General features: G+C 43.6%; 1 protein-coding gene across 1 annotated transcript in view; it reads right to left on the minus strand.

The window, feature by feature from the left end:
• Positions 1-15,063, minus strand: part of CNTNAP2 (contactin associated protein 2) — a 1,324,851-nt gene that overhangs the window by 5,800 nt on the left and 1,303,988 nt on the right. The gene's annotated exons all lie outside the window — the stretch shown is intronic.

Below are 15,063 nucleotides of genomic sequence, written 5' to 3' on the forward strand. Positions count from 1 at the left end.
TCCCTATTGTAAAAAAAAAAAAAAAAAAAAAGAACCAGTGGTATTCAATTTCAATCTTCTCTAAGATACGTTTCAAGGACACACAGGGCAAATAGATCCTGAAGTCTTTCTATAGGTCAGCAGAATATCTATCATTATCCATACCAGCCAATTCAGCTTCGAAGAGGACTTCACATTCGCTGAACTTCTGCTCGAGAGGCTAAGGTTTAAGGCAAATATTCCAACAGAAGCAGCTTCTCCTTTAGCAGACTACCTAGTGTAGTCAGAGCCCTGGCTACTGGACGGCATCAATGAGATATTTAAAAAAAATTAAATTAGTTGTTTGGCATAATTCAATGTGTACACACTGAGGAAACAGGCTTATGTTATGATTCAAGGAGAATCTCACTGAGGACTCAGGTTTTCCAAGGCTCATCCTCGAGCTCTATACTTCTGAGGATTCCCAGGATAATGATGAAAAGTAGGTCAAGGGGCACCTGCGTGGCTCGGTGGGTTAAGATCCCAGGGTCCTGGGATGGAGCCCCGCGTCAGGCTCCCCGCTCAGCAGGGAGTTTGCCTCTTTCTCTCCCGCTCACCCTGCTTCGGCTCTCTCTGTCAAACAAATAACTAAAAAAAAAAAAAAAAAACAAAAAAAAACAAAAGAAAAGTAGGTAGAGCCTTCCTTCTTCTTTTCCCTAGCAAATAGGGCAACCAAAAAAAGAGAGATTTCAGATTCTACCAGCAAATGCTATTTAACCCTTTCTCTCTTCAAGTTGATATTCTTACTTCAGACCAGGAAGATTATTCTTTCCTGGATGCATCATATTTCAAATCAGCTTGGCCATCAGTGCTACTCAGATCTGTCGGTTTGATTAAAACACAGATACTAAGAAAGCCCAAGGATGCTTGTAAGCGGCCCAGCTGGGATTGGAAATCCGGCAGGATTAATTCCAAAGTCAACCGTCTTCCCCATCTGGCCTTTTGAGGGCTGGGAAGAGACAGCCAGGTGAGGAAGTCCCAGCGTTCAGACATATTAGCTTGGGCAGGACTATGGGAGGAGGAATCTTTTTAGGGGATGTGGGAGAAAAATCTGGTTTGTCTTGGATGTACTGAGTTTGAGGTGCTTACGGGACACTCAGATGGAGAGATCTGCTGGACGTTTGCTGTTTTACGAGTGGCTCCTGTTTCTCACCTCCTTTCGATAAACACAGAAATCTCTCCACCACTTTTATCTTTTTTTTTTTTAAATAATGATTTTTTATTATATTATGTTAGTCACCATACAGTACATCCCCAGTTTTCTCCACCACTTTTAAACAATATGACCCTTCAAAATATATGAAGCATGGAGACAAAAAATTACAGTGACAATTTTGTTACTATTCTATTGTGTGATATTCATGATACTATGAAACTGTTTGCTTTTCTGCTTCCTGCAGTGTGGATGGTAGAAAGTAGCACAGTTTCTCTCTGCTTCAAAACACACTTTATGGTTTTACGTCCTCGCCACAAAACTGCAGAGAAACACAGATGTCTAGAGATACGGATATGCCTCTGTGGTTCCCCTGAAGTACTAAACAAACAGTAGTGGAAGGTGTGGGGATGACCCAAGATGACCTGAGAAGAACAACAAGACTTAGAAGAGAACATTTAAAAATATCCCAGGATTGCCTTTGGTTTCAAATCCAAACTCCTTGGCAGGGGGAGGGAGGCCTCCTTTGAGCTGAATTTCTCTCCTGCTTCTTCCCTGCCAGGACCACTGTTCCATTCCTGATGCTTCAGGTCGACGTGTCCTTGCTCATCCATGTGGCCTTCTCACATCCACCTTGCCTCTCCTCTCTGTGTCCACCAAGTCTTACCTCTTTCCTAAAACTATCCTTGGCCACGTGTCTGGCACTCTTGTCAAGGGTGATCAGTCTGAATTCTCATCCCTCCTTACATGGTAGGCTTCCTCGTACAGGCAGGTGCCAGTCCTAATTATGTGTGTGGTCCCAAGGACACGTAGTGTAGACGAGAAGCAAGAGCTAAGGAGATGTTTGTTAAAATCAGTCCATTCAGAGCTATGTATGCAAATGTTTCTGTAGCCTCCTCTAATAATCAAGTCTCCGGTGCAGGTCTAATTTTGGAAGTCAGCTACCTAAGCTCGACTCAACCCTTACAGCAAGGCAGCAGCTTATTCTCCCAATAAAGGAAATGAGCGCATTGACTACGGAAAGGCACCAGTGGTTCCTGTGTCCACTAGTCTTTGGCGATTATCAGAAATGACCAGTGGGAAACCCTCAGGTGCAAGAGGACTCCTTACAGAATTCAACGGGCAGGGCTCTGGTTCTCGCGTGAGCACCCCTATTTTCATGGCTTTATTTATAACTTAAGCCTGGTTGTCCTAGTGTGTGAGTCCTTACCCGCTTGAGGCAGATCTGTTTTATTCTGGCAAGCACAGCAATTGCTATTTTGATAGATATATTTGAAATGATTTCACGGCAACTGTGAAGGGTCCCGACATCCTCTGGGAAATGCACATTGGGAAACATGGAAACCAAGAGGCGTGAGTGAGACCAGAGCACAAAGCTCACGACGACACGTGCGCCATTCTGCTCCGTCCCACGCCCGGCCTGCTCCGAGAGCTGAGCCACTCCAGGGGTGCGGCAGTATCAAGGAACCTATAATTTGGGAAATGTCATGAGTAGGTCTAAACAGACTGGCTGGTTCAGTTGGTAGAGCACGTGACTCTTGATCTTGGGGTCATGAATTTGAGTCCCATGTTGGGCACGGAGTCTACTTCAAAAAAACAAAACCAAACAAAACCAAACAAAAATCAGACTCTAGATATTAACAGTCTCAAGACCAGACTTGCATCAAATAGGCAAAGATTATATTCAATACAATTTCTCCTGGATTTCCGAATAATAGAACGTGACAATAACCTCTGAAAGCATGGCACTACGTCAGCTCTGATTCGGTGTCTCACAGAAACGTGTATATTTTTGCTTACTTCCCTTGCTCATGTCCTCTTGTCTGTCTGGCCACCCCCATTCTACTGACCATGCACAGACCAGGTCTCCTTTGCACACCTAGAGATTAGTTCTCCTCCCCTTTCCTGCCCAGTGTAGGAGGGGCAGAACACGTTGCTGGAAGAATCGATGATGAGCGATTCTTCACCCACACACGTGCTTGTTGAAGAGTCTGGCTGAGGTTTCAGAGCCCTATGTGCACTCCTACTGCCCTTCTCACCCAGAGAAGGAAAACAGATCATAGGCCCCAAACATATTCAGACACGGGTCAGATTCACCCTCGACACACGGACACTGTCTTTGCCACATGAGAAGCGATCTGAGAGCTCAGTACTGGGGCATTTTCCCTCTTCCTCCATCTTCAGGTTGAAAGCAAGGAAGGAAACAGCAAACACACTTTTAAGAGCAGGCCTGGGGGGTGTTGCTCCCCATAATTATACATATACAGTAAAGTGATCAGATCTTAGAACTGGGTGAGTAAAAATATGCTTTCCTCCCCCCAAAAGAATAGAAAGCATGAATGCTTTATTCTGGTTCCAAAGGCGTTTTGCCCTTCCCTTTGCTGCATTCTTGGAGGGATTTACCAGGAAAGCAAAAGACAGGGTGACCCGCACCTCTTATTCTGAGTGCTGTGCAGCAGTGAGGGGGGGTGCCCTTTCCTTGCAGCAGAGATGAACGGGGCTCCTGAGTGCCGGGGGGCAAATTCTGAACCCCACCTGCCAGGAGGCGAGGGACGTCACACAAGGCCCCCAGTCATAAGGTAGGTTGTTTCTGTGTGATGAGTAGTAAACCTCTGAGTTCTAGGATTATAAAATTACTCATCATTTGGGTGACTCCTCACATTAGGGCCCAGAAGAGCAAGCCGTGGGTAGAATCAACCCGGAAGCGTTTTCCTTCCATTGTGGAGCATGACACGTAAATGTACATGAAATTCAAATTTCAGGAGCAAGCTATTTAGGGAATGTAACAGCACTTCCTACAAGTCAGGCGCTGCCTAAGTCCTTTTCACGTATTAACTCAATTCATCCCCATATGGAACCTCGAGATCCTGGCATATTCAGCCCATTTGGGAAGGCTGAAAGCTTGTCTGAGGTCCCATGACCAGTAAGCCAGTAGAGCTGGGACACTGGCTCCAGAAACCACTTGTGAAACACTAAGCTGAACTGTTTCTGATATGAAAATAAACACGGTAAAGGCAGGACTAGGAGAAGTGGTTCCCCATCACCGTACATGGTCAACACTGGTTCTAGCAAATCATCAACACGACTGCGTGGGTTTAAGGCAACGAACTCATTTAGCCCAGTTATTTTCACTGTGGTTGGCGGCCTGCCTGGGGAAGCCAAGGTTATATAAAAGCTTCTGACTGCACTTGTCTGGCTTCGAACGCTGAGCATGAGGGACATTTTATCTGACAAAGGATAATTCCACATAGTGACGGGACCGGCCGAACAATGCAGTCACCTCTGACTCCACACTGTAGGAGAACTGAAGACCGGTACTCCCTTGGTTCTAGATCGGAGTCCCTCATGGGCCCAAACAGCACAGAGACAGTGGTTATTACCATCATGGGAACACTTGTGAAATCATGAATAGTGCAAATTGTATTTTAAAACATCACTGTCAGAATCTAATGGTTGATCGCATTTATAGAATGTGAGAAATTACCCGAGGATGTTTCCAAGCAGGTGCTGAAGTACAAATACATGATTTAAAAGACAGTTGTAAGAACAGAATATTAAAGAGAGATTTGAGTTCTTTAGCCTCAAATTTCTTACTTGTCCCGTTGAGCAGGCAGGGAGAGGATGGAGTAGTGAAGCTTTTTTTTTTTTACTACACGAGATAAATAGTTACGGTTCTTATTTACTAAGTTTCAAAATATGTAAAATTGTAGACTTTGGGCTCAGAAACCAATTGCAAATAAAACACACATTTAAATGCATATAAAAATAAATTGAGATTATCTACCATAAAACCCCCCAAATGAAAGGCACTAAAAGCTTCAGGTTGTCATATATCAGGGACAAAAAAATTAGATAGTAGCTGACATCTCCTAGAGAAAATATCTCCATGGAAACCACTTGAGCTTCAGCATCTAAAGTGATAATCTGAGATACTTGAACAAAACTGCTGCTATTAGTTATAATTTAATTTAGATTGCCACATGATTTTTGCAGTGGGGGCTGGGCCGGATGATGTATATGTGTCTGTGTTCTTCCCAGTGTCTTTGTTTCATTTCGCTTTATTCTCTCTTCTAATCTGAGCTCGATGGCAGAAAATTTTATTTTTTCAAATAATTTGTTTTAGCCATTCACTACTGACTGATATTTTAGAAACATAAGAACACAAATGGTGGCCGACTAAGATGGTGAAGATATAAGGGGATGTTGTTTTATTTTCAGAGAGGCTATGGCTGATCACGTTCTCAGGAGGGAGAGATTTCTCAAGCCCACCAGGTTTTTATCCAGGCAAACAGAGTGTGGCACATATCCACACAAGCCTCAGTCTTGTGTTTATACCTCTACACTCTTCCGTTTTTGCAGAAAGATAGCCAGCCACGATTTCAATTTCAACTGGGGAAGAGAGTAGGGATTTTGGCTTCTGACTTGAGAAGTTAAACAAGCCTTCCATTTCCAGCTTCTTAAAGGAGGGAGCGAGTGGCAGCTGCTTGCCCGGGTGTCAGAGATCCAGTGACCAAAAGAGGTTCCTTAGGTGACAATACACAGAATAGAGGACCTGGTCATCATCTGCTGTATGTCTGATTGTTTAAATAATGCTAACTCCTACACAAAAGAACTGAATGGGCTATTGATTATATTAGATTCCCTCCTTTCATTTTTTCTTTTTCTTTTTTTTTTAGGCCAACTCTGAATTGTCTCAGTTGCCTTTTAGCAAGAAAGATTTGCCCATATTCCCAGACTAGGCTGACACCGCATTCTTTTGTCTGATAAACTATAAATAGGTATTTGAACTGGAAATAGCTTGTTACTGATAGAAGCTCAGACTTTGTAGTCCATGAAATAAACATGAGTAAGACACATGGTACCCATTCTCACTTGGACAAAGGTGTCTTGTTACCGCTCAGGCAGGCAAACGGTTTCTTCTTCCATGTTAGTTACAATTGTTTCTGAGTCAGCTGTCAAAGCCGTTGCTGGATGATGTCCTGGGCACTCCCAGATCAGAGGCCGTGATGGCTTTCACAGATTGGATCCCTCATCATCTCTCTACCGTGGAAGAGGCTAAATCCCATGCCGTGTTCAGAGTCCTGCAGCGGGGAGGTGCCGGACACCTAAGCGTGTGCCCTTTGGACTCACTGAAGCTGCTTCCCATGCATCTTACTGTAGCTCTCAAGCCGAGCCTTGCAAGCCTAGATCAGGGAGCCCCAGAGTGAGGGCTGGGGAGCCCGGTGGTGTGGTGCTCCCTTCATGACGAGGGCTGCCACACCCCTGTCTGCCGAGGTGAGCAATCACTGCCTTCCTCTGCCACGGGGCGTAAATAAATCCATGCTGATATCAGGGATGCAGAAGCCCCAGATCTGGGGCAATATGATTGATTTAACCCCCTTAGGGAGGGATGACAGGGTTTCCACTCCAGACTCAGCGGCAGCAGGATCCCCCACACCCCTTCCGGGGCTGGCACTTCCAACTTCGTTGGAACCTGCATTTTCACAGCATCCCGGGTGGTGTGTAGGCACCCTAAGGGCACATCAGAATGCAATATAGGAGACGCTTAACTCTAGGGGACAAACTGAGGGTTGCTGGAGGGGAGATGAGCAGGGGATGGGGTAACTGGGTGACGGGCATTAAGGAGCGCACATGATGTGATGAGCACAGGGTGTTATATGCAACTGACCAATCACTGAATTCTACCCCTCAAAGTAATAATACACTATATGTTAATTAAATTGAATTTAAATTAAAAAAAATTTTTAAAAGACTGACGTACAAGGAAGAAGAAAAAGTTTAGACAGCCCCCAGTGACACAGTGCAACTGAGTTGTCTGGGGTGGGGCCTCGGAATCTGCATTTCTACAGGCTGCTTGACTATAAACCCCACCTGGAGTGGCAGAGCTTGAACAGAGACCTTTGGTGGTTCGTATCTCCGGCTCTTATTATGCCTTGACTTTAATGTGGTGTCTGAGAGGGAATTGAAAGAATTCCTTCCGAGAAACTTTGGTTTTGCTTGTTTTTGGTTTTTTGGCTGAACCACTTGTGTGTTTTCAATGAGTTGCAAGACAAACACCCCCTGTTCCATTTCCTTTAGTCCTGTTCCTTTCAGTGTTGCGAAAGCCACCGTAGGGACTCCACTTTAAGTTCTGAGTTTGATTCTTTGATATTTTGAATGCGGGGGGGGGAGGGAGAGTCTATCGCTAGCCAATATTAACAGCAGTCTCAAAAAAATAGCTAAGGAGTTAAATGGTTATCTAAGGCATGTCCTTGGAGACCTTTCCGGGTTAAAAAAAAAAATAACACAATCGATGCTTTAAAGCAAGTGTATGGGTGGGGGGAAATATTGTGATATTGGCACCTAGGTTCTTGATGGAACATTTGCATTTGAAAGCACACAAGGAGAGAAAAACAGACATATTTTCCAAAATGCTGGGTTGTTGATTTTTCTGGAATTGATTTGTTTTTTGAAAGAATTCTGATCTCCTTGCTGCTGGCTCTTGCATGGGTAGAGGCTGGGACAGGAGGCAGCCAGCTCAGGGTGGAAGGCCCGCAGCCACAGAGGAACGTGGTGTGACCAACATTCCAAAGCTCCAGGCGACTATCACTGGATGAAATGCTGGGTCACGGTTACAGACTCATTTACCAAGCCCGGTGAACACACCCAGTACGCAGGCGTCTCAGCTAATACTATTTGTGGTTAATTATTGGCAAAGCAGTATTAACAAGAATTGGTTGTCTGCTGAAGAGTGGAAATAGTCTCAGTTTCCAGGGACAGGGTGGCTGAGAACACGAGGATGGGAAGATACCAGTCGTGGTGAACAAGCCCCAAACGTGTCTTTTATAGACATTTCGCGAAGGATTCACCTTTCCTCTCGGACAGTGGTCGCAGTGGCACCGCTCAGAAGACCAACACCTCCAGAAGGCCCTAAAGCTCTTGTCTCCAGACTTCTGCTGAGAAACATATCCATGAGGCATCAAGCAAATATCAGTGAAGGTTTTGGACTTCCGGAATTGGGGAAAATACTTCCTCGTCACCTGAAATCTACCCCAGACACGAGTTTCATCATTTGCGAGAATATTTAGGCCCACTGAATCATTTGAGGAATCAGGCAAGGATGAACGTATCCTTTGACTCCCCCTTTATGGAAATTTCTAGTAAATTCAAAGGCTGTAATTTGACTGTGGGCAGCTCTTTCGGAAACCGCTGGCTACTGCTGATCTGCTTTTGTCATCGTTGTATGTCTTTGGAGGTAGCACAGTGAATAATAAAATGCATTTTAAAAAACATTTAATCTGCTGTAACATCTATATCTCGACTTGCAGAAAAGACGGTCTTCTGCTTCAGCTGATGAATACGCCTTGCTCTCTAGGCACTGGCTCTGTCAATAACCACATGGTTTGGCCTTTGTAGGAGGTCTGTGTTGTACCCGCTATCTCATCAAAATGTAAAATGCACCCTTTTTATCCCTAAGAGTTCAGAAGCCAGTATGCAGAGAAGGAGGGTTTCTGAGAACACAGTGGTATACACCAGACCACAGCCTGCTGACTGGGTCTGCCTCCACTGTGTGGTCTGCTAGAAGGGGGGGAGAGCGCAAACCGAAAAGTGCTTTTAAAAATTAATTCTGCACAGACTTTAAGTCTTTTATCAATGCCCAGTTGGGCTCTTGCTTTTGAAATACTCTTTTCAGCTGCATTAGCACCAGTGAAAATTCATAATCCCAATCCCAAGACAATGCCTTTTCTTTCAAGAAGGCTGACCTCATAAAACTGAATATACAACTCTCATGCTAGATATTTCTGCTGTCTTTTGAACCGCTCTCTCTCGAATTAACCTCGGATCTCAGAAGACAACTGTCTTTGCTTGTTGACAGGTGGAATGACTAAGGGTCATCAAAGAGAACCTTGTACAATAAATTAAAGCTTCCCAGTGTCTTCCACAAATAGATTTCTCCCCAGCGCTGGCTCACATCATTATCGAGACGTGATAAACTTCCCGTACAAGCCATGTGGTTCTGACACAGCTCTCCTCATTCATGTCAACAGACTGTGAAAAAATACTTAATTGGCTCTAGCCGTCTTGGGGATGACTTAGTCCATATCGGAAAAGAGAAAGCAGGAAGAAAAAGAAAGGGAAGGTGTACTGAGTAGCAGGGATTTCACCTCTAGAGACAGATCATGATTTCAGACTTCTGCATTATGTTGAAGGGCTGACAGGAGGCAGGAACACAACTCTGAATGAGAACTGGAATTCTTTTACATTTGAATTTCAGATTTCTTTTGAGAGGAAGGAAAAGTGGGAAATGCACTGAATCTGGAGTGAGTATACCTGAATCTCAGACCCGATAATGCTAGTCTCTGTATAGTTTTGAGCGAGGTGCTTTAAACACGGGGGCACTTGGCTCAGTCTCGCCTGCACGGTAAGACTCTCTCGGGGGCGGGAAGCAGGCATCGGAGTTTTAGAAAGCTCCCCGCTGATGCCGATGTGCCCCCAGACCCGAGCTAGTCACTGCCGCAGCTGCTCAGGGGGTCACCGAGGGAATGAATGCATTTATTTTGAGTCGATTTTTCTTATCTTTAAAAGGTGGCTAATAATGTCCAAACATACCACACAGGCGCACCGCCAGCAGAAAACAAAACCGGCGTCGACAGCATTTTTGCCGTTAAAGTCACTCACAAATCTAAGCCATCGTTTCTGTCTTTATCCACCCCAGGTTTCTAAAAGTTAAAATTCCCAAGTAATTTCTTGAAAACCACTTTAGCTTTTCCAAGGGGGACATTTCAGAGCAACCCGTCTCCCTCTCTGTGTTTAAAATAATTGCAACCACATCAACATCGATTTTTATGTACATTTACATTTTAACATAAAGTTGATTTTACTTTTTTTCCCCAAAGCCTTCTGGGATTGCTCTCAGGTGGAAACTCAGCAGCAGAATCAAGAATTCCCCTGGGTCTCTAGACATTTCTGAGTAGTCTGTGCAGAGCCTGGGGAATCAACCAAAGATCTTTTCAAATGAGAAAAACAACTTATCACCTATTTGTTACTGGGGTTTAGAGTGACTTTTTTTTTCTGAAAAGCGGATGGCGTTGGGTCCAACACTTCATCTAGATAGTGATCACCTAGGGATTCTGACAACAGTCTTTCCGAGTGACAAGTCAGTAAAGGAAGTAACGCCAGATTCATCTGGAAGATGCTACACTCCCCCTGAACGGCTCCAAGGGGTATGGACGGATGTTCCCAGACAGAGCGCAGTAGGAAGCGTCAGACAGGGGTCTGATGGAGCCAAGGTCAGGCTCAAACATCCCTGGACAACACTGAGCTCAAACCTGCTTCACTTTCATGGGCTTCTCGTAACATTTCTACGACACAAGAAGGAGGCAAAAATGGACAGTGGGACCTGCTGGAGTCAGTGGTTCTGCTGTCAACAGGGAAGTCACCATAGCAACGTGCCCAGTGTTCCCCTGCCCTCCCCAGCCCCACGTGACAGGCTAGGAGGAGGAGAGGCTGGCCAGGCACAGACCTAGGGGAGCCGGGCTCTAAGGACGGGGCCAGGTGCTGTAGTGTCGGAGGGCGCAGAGCACAGAGAGAAGACCAACAGAATCCTAACCTCCTTGGCTTTCAAATCTACTGTGAGGGACAAAGGGCGAGAAGGGGAGAGGAAAATTGGACTGAAACAGAATCCCACAGGAGGGAGGAAAGAAGGGCTGACACGTGGTCCCAAAGCTGGATGTTTGAGCCCCTTCTGATTTTTCCACAGTGGAGTTCAAGGGAGTTAGACAGTCTTGGTTAGGAAAGAATGGAATCCTTGGGCAGCACTCTCCCCTCCACCTGTCAGACACAGGAGCCACTAGGGAGCCAGCAGGGGTGCAGAGGGGCTGGAGTGTAGGGGTGGGGCTGACAGGGGGCGGCAACCGGCTGCCTTGCACCACAGCCACTTACATCCCTAATTCTCAATCCCTGGCCCCCACTGCTTTGCAAAATGCAAGCCTGCCAGATCTGTTCTTTCAGTGACATGGGGGTGGGAAGGGGGTGGGGAGGTGCTGTAGCAAGTCAGGTGATCTCCAGAGGCTTTTCAGGTGCTTAGATAAAAGCATTTATGCCAAGACATTGCCTCTGGGAGATGAGGTCACAGAAGTGAGTCTTGGACTCAGAGCTCAGATTTGTTAACTTTGGTTCACATGCCTCTGTAAGGGGATGTCACACACACACCAACAATGAAAATGAGAGCATTAAACATTCAAATCACAAAGTTAAAGAGCAGTGAATACACATGTAAAGAAATCAAGATAAAAGCAACTGGTAAGAGAAAGCAGAAACATGATAGAACAAATCCAGAGCTGGTTCTTTAAAAAAAAAAAAACCAAACACAAACCCCAAGTCAGATAATATGATCAATAAGAAAAGGGGGGGAAACCTAAACCTAGTATAAAATATTTGAAGGAGGAATTTTCTGGAGAATGGAAATTAATTATAAAAACTTATTTTGTTCAATTATGGAAATGAATTTGAAAACCTAGATTAAAAGCACAGATGTCTGGAAAAATATAACAGAAATGATTATAGATGACAAAGAAAATCTAATTAAACCAATTATCAGAAAAGAAATTGAGAGTTGTCAAAGAGCTATGCCCACCAAAAAACAAAACAATATAAAACAAAGCAAAACAAAACACAAAACCGGTAAGCTCCACTGGTTTTACAGGGAAAGTCTATGTATTTTTTTAAAGATTTATTTATTTTAGAGAGAGAGGGTGGGGGAGGGGGAGAGGGAGAGGGGGAGAGTCCCAAGCAATCACCACCCTAAGTGTGGAGCCCGAAAGGGGGCCGATCCCACAACCCTGATATCAGGACCTCAGCTGAAACCGAGATTCGGACGCTCAACCGACTGAGCTACCCCAGCGCCGCACGGGGTCAGACTATTAAATTCACAAGGTTCAGATGACGCTCGAAAGCTACTTATATGCTTGCCATGCACAGTGAGGCCCATGGGCCCACAGCATCAGCGTCACCTGGGGGCTTGTTAGAAATGCAGAATCTCAAATCCCACTTCTGACCTACTGAATCTCATTCACGAATTTCCAGGTGATTCCAAGCTCCTTAAAGTTCAGATGACACTTGTTATTCCACTAGTTGGGAAGCAGTGGACAAATCCAGCGCGGTGGGACTGGGGATCCCAAGACTGAAGTCACGGTGCCCTCAGGGCTGAGTTCTTGTCTGGAGGCTCTAAAGAAACATTTGTTTCCAAGCTCAGGCTCGTTGGCAGAACTCCGCCTTTGCGGTTGTAGGACTGAGGTCCCGGTTTCCTTTCTGGCCAGTCTGAGACTGCTCTCCTAGAGGCCTCTTTACATTTCTGGCTGTGTGGACCCTTTCTTTGAAGCTGGCATAAGTTTAAGACCCCAATCTTCACCCCACAAAAAAAGTAGATGGATGCTACAAACCTATCTCACCCAAGAATTATTAATGTAAAAAAAACAAACAAACAAAAACCAAACCACTAAAAGTTTTAGTAAAATTACTTTAGTTATACCTTGAGAGATGCCTCTCCATGATTACATGTGGTTCACGCTAGGAATGAAAGCTTGGTTCACTATTTGGGGACCTAGTGCTACAATGCACCCCATTATTTTATCACGGAAGAGAAAGAACTGGTTCATGTCCAACAGATGTTGAAATGGCATTCGATATTATTTAACACCTAACCCTGATAAGACTTAGCAAAACAAGAGTCCTTAAGATATCGTACGTCTGCAGGAATCCCTAAGATGTATATATATATATGACATGTTATATACTAGGTAGAAACCTAAGACAGCCCTTGGTGCGCACATACCTTGTCTCATTTATATTTAATCAAATATTTATATTTGATCAAATTATTGACCAATTATATTTAATCAAATATTTATATTATATTCATCTGGGTGCTGCTATGAAGGATTCTGCTAATGTAATTAGGTGCCGAATTAGCTTACCTTAACATAGGGAGGATTTTTTTGGTTTTTGTTTTTAATCACTTTGCCAAAAAAGAGAAATAAGATTTCTCTCAGGAAATGTTTTAAAGTTATATTCATATGAATTTTGTATGGACGGGAAGACATGATGAATGGAAAGACATTCTCTTGCTGGACAGGGAAACATTAGTTGTACAGATGTCAATTATCCTGCAATTAACTTACACATAAAATTCGATCTCAATAAACTTTCTAGAGGGTCCCAATGAAATGACTGGAATTCTAACACCACATGGGAAAAGTAAGTGTGCAAGGATAGGGAAATTTTGAAAAAGAGAATAGAAGGGAAACCAGCTTTATGAGACACTAGATGCCATTATAAAAGCTGAATCATTATCACAGCTTGCTACTGTCTCACGAAGAGTCAGATCAATGTAATCGATCAGGGAGTCCAGAAGCAGGTTCAAATATTAAGGGCAACTGAGAATATGGTAAAGGTACAGGAGAGGATGGGAGCTCAATGAGAAAAAAGTGGGACTTCCACCTTCTTTTGTCCAAATAAATTTTAATTGGATTTAAAATGTAAATCTTAGAGGGGCACATGGGTGACTCAATTGGTTAACCCTCAACCTCTTGATTTCAGCTCAGGTCATGAGCTCGGGGTCGTGGGATCGAGCCCCACGTAGGGCTCCACGCTTAGGGCAGAGTCTGTCTGCTTGTCCCTCTCCCTCCCCCTCTGCTGCCCTTCCATGTGCTCTGGGGCACACTCACGCACTCTGTCTCTCAAATAAATAAATAAATAAATCTTTAAAAATTATGTAAATCTTACAAATAAGGTCATTAGAAAAAAAGATGTGAAATAATTTTAAAAATAATTTCTGAATGGAGAAGGCATGACATAAACCCCAAATGCCACGAAACACTTTATATTTCACCTGGTACATTTTAAAATTTTTACCTGGAAAGAACCTCATACATTCAAAAACTAGAGATCAAACTGGGAAAACATGCAAACATGTAGTAAAATACGAATTTACCTAACATTGAAAGAATTCTTATAAGTCAAGTAAGTAGTCAATGACCAACAAACAAATAGGAAAGAATATAACTAAATCTTTGGTCAAAGAATGGAAACAGTCCGTGGAAAAATAAATATAAGTACTTGTTAACACATAGAAAGAGACTTAATCTCCCTCATGATTAATGAAATCTAAATTAAAACAATGAAGTTTCATTTTTTTCAAATAAGATCTAGCAAAATTCAAAAGAATGTTACGATGTACTGGGTTGGTGAGTGTGTGGGGAAAAGGGTTCATATCTTCCTGGACTGGAGGTACTGTATCTGTGGAGGGTGACGTAGAACAGCTACCAAAATTCAAAATGCATCCCTCAACCCAACAAAATCATGTGTAGAAAGCCATTCCTTATGGAAACAAAAGATGGGAACAGCGTCGATGACCATTTGATCACAAATCTGTAACTCCGATCTGCTACTTGACTTGGGCTTCTGTCATATGCTTGGCACTTTTACAGAAAAGGACAGTTTGGACCATTTGCAGGAAGAGTACACATTAGAAAAGAGGGTGATCATTGTTCCTGCACTTAAGTAAACGTGCATGTTTCGGTCACCGAAGGGAACAAAAAACACAACAGATAATAAAAAGATTAGGTTTCAGAGATTGAATGCATTAATCATGCAATCTTAGCATAAGGATGAAAGCAGGGATCTGCTCAGAAATAATTAAGATGTAATTATAAGAGCTGGAACGATTATTTTAAGTGCTTGCAGGTGGTACAGAAAACCAACTACCAGCTTGTAATTAGGGAGGAAACCGAATAGATACATGGAGCTTTAAAATGTTCATTATATCCATGAAGATAGAAAAATATTTTATCTTCAGATGGTGGAAAGGAAATTGGAATATAGACAAGAAATCAAATAAAAAATCATGGCAGTAG

The sequence above is a fragment of the Ursus maritimus genome, unplaced genomic scaffold (assembly GCF_017311325.1).
Source record: "Ursus maritimus isolate PB19 unplaced genomic scaffold, ASM1731132v1 scaffold_3, whole genome shotgun sequence".
NCBI classification, from domain to species: domain Eukaryota; kingdom Metazoa; phylum Chordata; class Mammalia; order Carnivora; family Ursidae; genus Ursus; species Ursus maritimus.